The sequence below is a fragment of the Oreochromis niloticus genome, linkage group LG3 (genome assembly GCF_001858045.2).
Source record: "Oreochromis niloticus isolate F11D_XX linkage group LG3, O_niloticus_UMD_NMBU, whole genome shotgun sequence".
Classification (NCBI taxonomy): domain Eukaryota; kingdom Metazoa; phylum Chordata; class Actinopteri; order Cichliformes; family Cichlidae; genus Oreochromis; species Oreochromis niloticus.
Window position 1 is genome coordinate 24251639 of NC_031967.2, and position 10475 is coordinate 24262113.

The 10475-nt window shown below is 37.5% G+C and overlaps 2 long non-coding RNA genes across 2 annotated transcripts; both read left to right on the forward strand.

The window, feature by feature from the left end:
- The first annotated feature begins 3528 nt into the window (after window positions 1-3528).
- On the forward strand, window positions 3529-4795 carry LOC109201301 (uncharacterized). Its single transcript, XR_002061331.2, has 3 exons — window positions 3529-3673; window positions 3967-3999; window positions 4649-4795. It is a non-coding gene; the product is annotated as an uncharacterized LOC109201301 (long non-coding RNA).
- A 5340-nt stretch (window positions 4796-10135) lies between these two features.
- LOC112846258 (uncharacterized) lies at window positions 10136-10431 on the forward strand. Its single transcript, XR_003219151.1, has 2 exons — window positions 10136-10196; window positions 10327-10431. It is a non-coding gene; the product is annotated as an uncharacterized LOC112846258 (long non-coding RNA).
- The last annotated feature ends 44 nt before the right edge of the window (window positions 10432-10475 follow it).

A 10475-nucleotide genomic window follows, 5' to 3' on the forward strand; every position in this document is an offset into this window, starting at 1 on the left:
AGGTCATTAATCAATGTATAAAACCAAAATAGAATGTATTTTTAAACACGGAAGCAAGATGTATAATTAGGATTATTTAAAATAAATATGAATTAATTAGTGCAATTTCTTTAACCATAGATAATAACTAAATCCTTCAGGACAATGTCACATCAGTGCACTGAACTCACTATGTTATCCATCTAACAGAGCCTCAACACACAATTTCCTCATGAATGAATTTATGCTGCACTAATCTGAATGTTCGGAGGGTACTCGCAGTACTCAAGCTGACTTACCTTTGTTTGTATGACAGCGTATTCACAATGTGGAGGCTTAGAAATAGCCGAATCTCGTACCCAGTCCTTGGTGAATTGGATGTGCGCCTCCAGACATTTATTATTGCAAAATTGGTTCGCCGTGTATGCGCTGACTCCACAGACAAGGTACGAAAATATATCAGGCTAAGTCAATAGCGGTTTGGTCTTCAGGGTTTCTACTCCACTGCCGTTATTTCATACGGGTCCACATTTTCAGTGCACGCTATTTTTTGCAAGTACCGTCTCTTTGCATCCGGACGCAATCTGTCTCTATACCATCCTTTTTCTTTTGAGCTGCTTTTAAGTATGGTTCGTAGCAATCTTCCTTCCAACACTGCGTGTTTGTTTTGATTCGTGGCCTGCTAAAATGGTGCCGCGCTCCCACAATGCATTGCGGCGTGACATCAACTCCAAAGCCCTATAACTGAAATGATGACATCGCTTCAGGCTCATCTGCACCACATCTGCACTTAAAAATAACAATAATCTCATAGTTTTTCCATCAGCCTGCAGAAATAAAATGAGGAAGGACAGTTAAATATGTGCAGCCCACCAGATGACATCATGCGATAGCTGACAGCACAGGCAGATTATAAGGAAGTAAAACTGACAGAATACAGAGCAACATGGCAAAAAGCTGGAATGAAAGCTCTTCTTTTTACTGTAAATAACACCTTGATAATGCATGAAACTTGATTTATTTTAAAAAACACATTCGCTCTATTGGAAATTTGGTCATTAATACAATATTTTATTGCAGTACTTTGCATATTTCCTTTGTGTGGAGTCAGTTATTGTGGTAAAATGTGCATAAATAAAGAAAAACACTTTAGGAGTATTTATTATGATAGTGTTAGATATACACTGTTTACCAGTAAGTCATGATATCAGGCTTCTGTTTTAGAGCTTCTACAACAAATTTGATTATTAAATCATTTCTGTTTTTAATAAATAATTAAAGATTGTAAACAAGGACCATGTGTTATTAATTTACACACTTAATTCAGTCACTGCAGTATTTTTGATGAGGTATTCTACACATAATTAAATACTTTGGACAGAGAGCCAGATTTCAGCGCTGTAGAAGAATACAGTACATATCTGAGATAAGTATGACAATACCATCATTGATTTATGTGATTATGTGATTTAATTTTGTGTATTGTGTAAGTCTTTCAAGTGTAATTTTGTTAAATCATGGCCTTAATTTTCTGATTTTTGTTCAAAAATCTTAAGTGTGCGATTCTAACTTACACCACAAGGGAGCACCTTCTTCCAAGTGAGAATTAATATTAATAATAATGTATACTTTATTGATCCCTGTGGGGAAATTCCTCTCTGCATTTAACCCATTCACTCAGTGAAGCAGTGGGCAGCCATCAGTGCAGCACCCGGGGAGCAGTGTGTAGGGACAGTACCTAGTGTTAGTGTTGCATCTTCAGATTTGGAAGAAGCCAAAGAGTAAAACACACTGCCTGCCTTTATCTTATCATTTACTGGGTTTTTGTGGTCTTCTTTTAGTTTAGGAAGTTATAAAAATCCCATATATGGTCCATATGAGTGACATACCAAGTAAAGCTGAAACTTAACCAGAGCTTTGTTTTGTTGGGATTTGTATTTGTTGGTTTGTTTGTTTATTTTGCACTTTGAAATGTAACATGGTGCTGCTGAGACAGTAGGAGCTAACTTAGCTCACCACACAAGCCTGCCCTGCCTGTAGCAGCTGTGTGTGTGTTTTCCAAGTTTAAAGCTCCTTTTTGTAACAGCTATACAGCACACCACCTGCACATTTGAGTTTACAGAGACTATTTTGAGTGCCTCTGCAGTGATTGTCACATTAATCCTGTTAGCTCTGCTGTGTTTGTGTGGAGTTTTCCACACAAACACACACAGTTCTTTTTTTTGATTAAAGGATGTTAGCTACCGTTCACCGTTTGTCTGAAGGCTTTATTAAATGGAAAACTTCGACAACAGTGGGAAACAACAGTGTAATTATTATCTCTGCATAACTGAATATGCTTGGCGACAGTGTAACATTTAATTAATTTGTGCACAAATAACATTAGATATGGCTGCATGGATTTTGTTTATATTCCGTATGATTCTGACTGGAATGTGAAATGTGAGACTCTCAGACTGTGATGCATTTGTGGTGATTTTAGAAGAAATGATGTGAATAAATAAAGGTGAGGAAGATCAGAAAGAGAGGAAATCACACTACCTGTCGTCCATTTCATCATTTACCTGTTTTTTCAGGACCAGATATAATCTGCTGACTGACCTTTAACTAGCCGCGTGTTTCATAGGTCCAAATCTTTGTAAATAGCTGATGTAGACATGCACACACACATGCACTACGTTGCATTGAGTTTTCTAAACACATGTTGTTATTACACTGTTTCATCTTTATTTGCAATCTCTGTGTTTTTTGTATTGTTGTTAAATATTGAGTGAGATTATCAAGCTGTCTTCAGATGGTTTTAGTGTTTTTCTTTGATATGCCATCAAATAATAAACTTTACTTTGAATTCAAATGTTCTCATTATACTTTAGTTTGTGAGTCACACACGTCTTTAGCAGAACTACACATTGAGTCACTTCCTGTGTTTGGGGTCACAACCAAACTTAAAAGTAGAATTTCAGCACATCGTGAGAACATTCACAGATCTGTGCTGAGCTTAAATAAACACTGTGACTGTAGAACTGACTGATGATGTTTGAGCTCAGAGTGTGGAGGATGAATTTCAACAATGTTCCTCCAATAAACAATATAAGGAATACAACAGATTCATAACGATGGAGAAGATCTGTGGTCAAATAAGAATAAAAAAGGATGTCTGGAGGTACAGAACAACTTTTACAACCACAAGTCAGAACTGTGCTCTTAAGATGAGGCGAATCTATGACACCATGAATATATCAAAATGCTGGCTGAGAAGATGACTCTCAGTCTGCAGAAGAAGAAAACTCCAGCAGGATCCACAGGACACGACAACAAAGACAAAACTATGACCTGCAACGTGTGTCACTAAGCAACAGAGCACCTTTGTATATCACAGAGAAAGGCAGGAACACAAAACAGGAAAGAAGCTTAAATGTTTGCAGTGGACAGGAAATGTGAACACGTCACACAACTGCTGTGGTCAAAGCTACAGGAGCTGTTTGAGGTTGGTGTAAAAGGAAGGAAGCACAGAGAGGTGATAGAAGGAGGAGCTGAAAATAAACTCTGGTCTTATCTACATTAAGTGCAGCTTCTCTTTGTTCTGCATTTATTATCAATGCAAAGTCGAACACTTTGAGATTAGATGCAGATCAGCGTGCAGGGCTGGACGTGAGGATGGGGCACTCTTTGCTCTGTTTGCTGGGGTTATTCTGTGAGTACAATACACACCTTTACTGTTTGAATGGCAGCGATGAAGGAAAATGTTTCTCACTGGTGACAATTACAGTGTATCACTGCTTTAACCTGTTTACCTGACAGCTTCAACACAGCAGACTAGATTTTTTCGTCATGTTTCCAGCCTGTTTGACAGCTAATAGTAACACATAAATTTGGTGATGAGCAATAACTGTGCCATCTAAAGATTTACCTTTAAAAAGCCTCAGTTTATATATTTATTGTGATTTTGTCAGTTGTATAATGTCTGATGATGTTTCATTATTTTAGTGCTCAGTACAGTCATCCATGGAAACACTGAAGGTGAGAAATAGTTTTTTCTTCCATTTATATCATATGTGTTGATCTTAACTAGTATTTAGCTTCTCCTGTGTTTCTCTAAATGACGTCCTCTGTGTTATATTTTGTATCATAAACCAAACATTTCATTGAGATTATTGGTTAAAATGTTAATATAACCATGTTAAGTGTGTGAGCTCTCTAGCACACACCCACGATACAAACTGTATATTTACTGAAGAGCTGTGGCTTCATACATGTGGATTTTCTTTTCATGTTTATCTGATCTGAAAATATCAACAGTGTGTGTTGTGCAGATTATCTCACTGAGTTATGTTGTTGGCATGTATGCTGGATTATATAGTGGGATCTTTTTTTTTGGATTACCTCTTGGAGTTATAAAACACTGATGTCAAATTAAAGGAAAATCCAATATCAAACATGGTAACCAAATGCTGCTCTGAGCTCAGCATAGAGTTTGTTACCTTCATCCCTCATTTGGTGTTTTGATTGGAAGCTGTCTAACACGTCACTCCAAAGTCTCTGTAGATGTTCAGTGTGTTGAATTGTGTGGCTGCAACTCCAACTCCAAAAGATGACTCACATTATTTAAAATTTGCATCAAACATTCAGAGCATCAACTTTATACTTTTGATCTTTTTCTAAATTACAGAACTTGGAGTGAAGGCCACTCTGACAGCAGACAGATTAACCATACCAGCAGGGGGCAGTGTGACACTGACCTGTGATGTAAAACATTCTGCTGACTTTGAATATGACTGGTTCAGAGAACCCCGTTTTAACTCTAACCAGAAGACCACAGTAGCTGCTGGATCAAACAGAGAACTTGTGACCTCTGAAGGCGGCATCTACAACTGCAGAGGACGTAAAGGGACAAATTCAACCACACTAGAAAGTCATCCAGTCATCATTCAGGAAACTGGTGAGTTTAACATTTTAATCTGGATTAAAACAGCTTGGGTTCTTCAAAGTTTGAGGAAACTCACTCTAAAAAACTGGTAAATGTAAAAAGTGAATGATGTGACCTCATCTTTTCTCTACAACGAATAATTATTTTTAAATATGTGAAATCTCTTAATGCAGCGTTTGTGACCTTTAAATTGTCTCAGAAAATTTTGTTCTACGTTTGGTATTTAATTAGTGGATAAATCATTGAACCTAATACAGCTGATTAAAGTTATTGATCTGAACTGTGCAGAAAAGAAAACATCAAACTTCTTCATCCTGTAATGTGATGAAAGATGAGGACACACACACACACACACACACACACACACACACACTGTAGCATCTAGTGTTCTGCTTTATTTGTGATTTGTGTTTCAGCTTCATCTGTAATCTGTTTGTTTGTTTTAAATATTGAGTGAGATTATAAACCTGTCTTCAGACGAGTGTTAGTGTTTTTCTTTGATATGCCATCAAAAACATTTTCACTGTAGAACTGTGTGATAATATTTCAGCTAAAGGTGTGGAGGAAGAATTTCAACAAAGTTACTCTGAATACAACAGATTCATAACGATGGAGAAGATCTGTGGTGAAATAAAATTAAAGGAGGATGTTTGGAGGAACAGAACAACTTAAACTACCACAAGTCAGAATGATGCTCTTAGGATGAGGCGAATCTATGGCACCATGAATAGTCCTGAATATGTTAAAACACCAGCGAGAGGGAAGTAAAACTCAACATAAGACACAAGAAACAAATGACCACCTAAATAAAATGTTACATTAAAATTACCACAATAAAACAGGAAGTGTAGATTAATAACTAAACAGGGAAACAGACACAGTAATAAAGTTAACAAATGGGAACTGACACAGGAGGATGAGACAGGAAACACGGATGGAACAAATGAAACTCTGAGACTAAATTATAAGAAGAACTAAAGGCTCTAAAAATGCTCAAAAATAAATAGAGATCTTTTTTTAAACTGCAAACATGAACAAACAAAGAATTCAACCTCAAAAAACTCAGAAACACAAAGTCAGAACCAGGATCACGACACACTCCAGACTTATATCCTCTTTAGATTCATCAAATATTCTCACAATTGATGTTTTTATGGTAAAACTTGAAATTAGAAGCTCTCTAATATGTAACTCCACTAACTTTTAGTTGTGTTGTGATATTTTTTTACTTTAATTTACATCAAATGTTTTTTGTTTTGTTTTTGTTTTTGTATTTCTTTATTACAGGACATGGAGTAAAGGTCACTGTAACAGCAGACAGCACAACCATACCAGCAGGGGGCAGTGTGACACTGACCTGTGATGTGAAACACTCTGCTGACTTAAAATATGAGTGGGTCAGAGAAACCTCATCTGCAGTGAAGTCCACAGAAGCTGTTGGATCAGATAAAGTGATCAGGATCTCTAAAGGAGGAAAATACCAATGCAGAGGATGGAGAACAGACACAACTTCACTCATAGCACAAAGTGATCCAGTCACCATTCAGGAAACTGGTGAGTTCAAACATTTAATCTGAAAGTAATTTATGGACCTGTCAAGCATCTAAGAAGGGATAACAAAACTGTTGTAGTTTTATCAAAATTTCAAAAGCTGTCGAATTTATAATAATAATAATAACAATGATAATAATAATAATAATAATAATAATAATAATAACAAAAACATCTAGTAGCTAATCAGTTAGAAATTTAATGTATGGTTCAGTGATTCATAAACACGTTTTAATGTAAATAATAAAAAAAATCCTGTGATAAACTGATGACATGAGCTGTAGCTGACCAATGAGAAACAGCTGGATTAATCACCTAATAATGACATTGTTCAGGCAGAGGGATACAATAAATATATATGAGATTCTATAAGAAAGAAAAATATCTGAGAAAATATGTTAAAAACAAACATTACTGTGGTTAATCAGCCAACACTGATCAGCCAGACACACATTACAAGCTGAGGCAGGACCAAAGAAACGGGTGATGCATTAATGCAGCGTCCAAACACCTCCCATCCCCTGGAGGAGCAGCTGGCCCAACAATCAGGAGGTTTCTGGGGATCTGCTTTTAATTATAGAGCCAACAAGCAAACAGGATATTAGCTATTACAATATTTATTCCTCATGACGAGGCACAAGCACTATTTATGGGGGTACCGACAATCTATGGTTGTGGGTTAGTACCAGTTTTCTTAAAGTTATTCAGATTTGTTGCCCACTTTGCAAAAAGAGGGATTAGGGTAGCATGACCACACCTGAAGACGACCATGAAGAGTTAAGTGTCAGATGTTATGACCCACACTGTCAGTCAACCTGAGCCGACAGAGCAGGAGGGGTCCAGCAAACTGTATCAGCAGAAAAGGACAAAGACCGACAGAGTATAAAACTCACAGAAGGACCACAAAGAGGCCCCGGGGCCCATGATGATCACGTAATTATTAACGGGCCCAACCAGGGATTAGTAAAGCGCTCTAAATACAGCCAGGTGTGTAAAGACTTTCATATCCTCAATGCAGACATTTTTATCTGTGACGGCCGAATAATAATAATAACAATAGTAATAATAATGACTGACACGTGTGTGGTTTGCTATTTTCAGGTATGTACTACAGATGTGAGCAGCACGTGCGTTTTCTGTATATTTTGCAGTTACTGGGTGATCAGACCTCTGTACTGGTGTTAGTGACTCAGTCCTGGTAGAAAACTGGTCACAGGTTTCACTGACTGCACACAGACACTCAGACATGGCAAAGCTCCTGATAAGCTAAGACATGGTCACAACCTGTGAAGCAATGAATTCTTTAAACATTTCATTGATACAATAATGGTGCAAATAATGTGTGAAATTCACATGTATAAATCACCAATCTTAGCCAAGGTAATGAAAGTTTTACTTTAACTTTCTTTCTGAAAATAATTCATATTTATTTACCGCATCCCTCCACCTGAACAATGTCATCATAAGGTGATAAACACAGCTATGTTTCAGGGGAGGGGCACCAGGTCAGGGCTTGGCCTTTCCTGTCAGTAGATTTAGAGTCAGTCAGGTGAAAACATCCAGTTTCCCACTCCGACATCTCCGTTCTTGGTATCAGGCTCCCAGCCTTCACCACTGCATGATTGTGATTTGGTATAAAATTATGTTAGTTTTATTATCCCCCATAAATGACCTGACAGGTGGGCCATAAATGACTTTTTCATATAAATGATCATCACCTTGAGCTCCATTCTGAAAATAAATATGGAAATAATAGTGAATGTTTTCATTAATGCAGTGTTTGCTCACCTTTCCTTGTTACTGGAAACCACTTCATCCTCTTTTATGTATTTGAATCAGTGGATAAATGCTTGAAATGAGTTCAGCTGTTTTAAAGTTATTGATCTGAACAGAAAGGTGAAAATAAACATTCATTTCAGATTTCTGCATCTGTTTTTGTTCTGTTAGGATTTAAAGCTGCAAACTTCTGACTCTTGTTAATCGACCTTTTTATAGAAAATATTTTTCTTTTCCATTTTCAATCAGCCAGCAGGAGGAGATTCAGCTACAGGGATGATCAAAATGTTCATTCCCTTTGTGTCCTAACTGAGTAATTTTACTGTGAAAAGTTTCCAACAGGGTCAATGTGACGCTGCAGCCCAGCTGGTCTCAGATATTCACTGGTGAGACAATCACTCTCAGATGTGAGATTCAGGGAGGTGAAGGAAAGGTGTGGAAATATGAATGGACAGCACCCAACACAAACAGCCCTCCAACATCCAGTGAATACAGGATCAGCAGAGTTTCAGTGTCCCACAGTGGAGACTACAGATGTCGGGGTAGCAGTGACTATCTCTTAACAGGATGGAGTGATGCCTTCACACTGACAGTTTCATGTAAGCTGCTCTACAATTCAAACTGAAGTTTTCTGTTTTCATTTCTACGTCTGTTTAAACTCAACATCAAGAAACAATTCAGACCCTCCAAGAAACTCACTGTGCAAACAGACAAACAGCTGAGTGCACTGTGACTCTGAAATAACTCATTTAAAGGGGAATGAAACGAGATGACAGTTTTAATGAATAAATAATAAATCAGGTGCATCTGTAGTGTAGTTTTCAAGTAAGACAGATCACCTGTGTCACAGAGCCACAGTGAGAGCAGAGAGGACAAACACAGCAGTGATACCAGCAGTTCTTCAGTCTGTCTTTCAGTGAGGATACAAATACCAAGACACAGTTTATGAAATTTGGTGGAGCCAAAGAAAGAAGCCGTTTAATTTTACTGTGGATGCAGATTCGTTTTTAAAAACTCTGCTGACAAATGTTTTTACTAAAGAAAAGCTTTTATCACTCATGTTTAGATTTTCATCATGTTTCTTGCATTAAGGCTTTGTGTTTCCCTGCATGAATTAAACATCTCTTTATAAAAGTAGACCAGTGTTGCATTCTGGGAAACCCAGCAGAATTTGCAGCTCATGAGCATCATATGCTGCACCTTTATTCAGCTTTATTCAGCTTTTTCACCTCATATAAGCTAAACCAAATCCTCCAACATGGCTTCATTTCATTTATGTTATTTTAATGTTGTAGCCAAATCCCAAAGATAAAGATTGACATTAATGAACACTGATGTGGGTGAATAGGCTCGGTGTAAATATGATGCAACTCCATTGAATTCCCACAGGAATAACAGACACCATTCAGTGTCGTGTCACTTTAGAGTATTAAAGGAAAATGCAGAGAGGACACAAAACATCTAAAAGTAATTTGTATGTCCAACATTTGTCTTTGAATAGATGAAGAATAAATCAGAGGGAATCGGTAGTGTAGTTTTGTATGAAGACAGTCTAATGTGGCACATGCAGGTAAATATTTTGTGTTTGGTGCTAGAAGCTAAATGACTGAGTGAATGTGTAAAGTGTGATCATTTCTATCACAAAGTTCTTCCTGAAGCAAGTGACAATCTGATCAACTTTTTCCTGTAAACTCCACAGCAAGTAAACCCAGAGCCACACTGACAGCACAAAGTTCAGTCATACCAGCAGGGGGCAGTGTGACACTGAGCTGCTCTGTGGAGGGCTCTGCTGGCTGGAAGTTTGACTGGTTCAGACGTGATTCAGTCTCTTCTAAAGCTCAGCTCATGAGAGGAAATGAAGCAAACAGAGTTATTAGTGTCTCACAAGGAGGTCTGTACCACTGCAGAGGAGGGAGAGGAGATCCAGTTTACTACACAGAGGACAGTGCTCCAGTTATGATTGGTGAGTGTTAAGTTTTGTTCTGAAATGAAACAAATTCATGATTAATGTAAAAGTAGTACCTGATAAAAATGAAAGTTTTGTTTCCTGATATTCTTTTATTTTCTATTTTTATTTGTTTGTTGGGGAACAGTTCAGGCTGTTGTGAAAGTGCAGCAGAGTTGGTCTCAAATGTTCACTGGTGAGACAATAACCTTAAAATGTGAAATAAAGGAAGGTGAAAACAGGGAGATGAAATATGAATGGACGTTACCTCACAGAAACACCCCCAACACAAACACC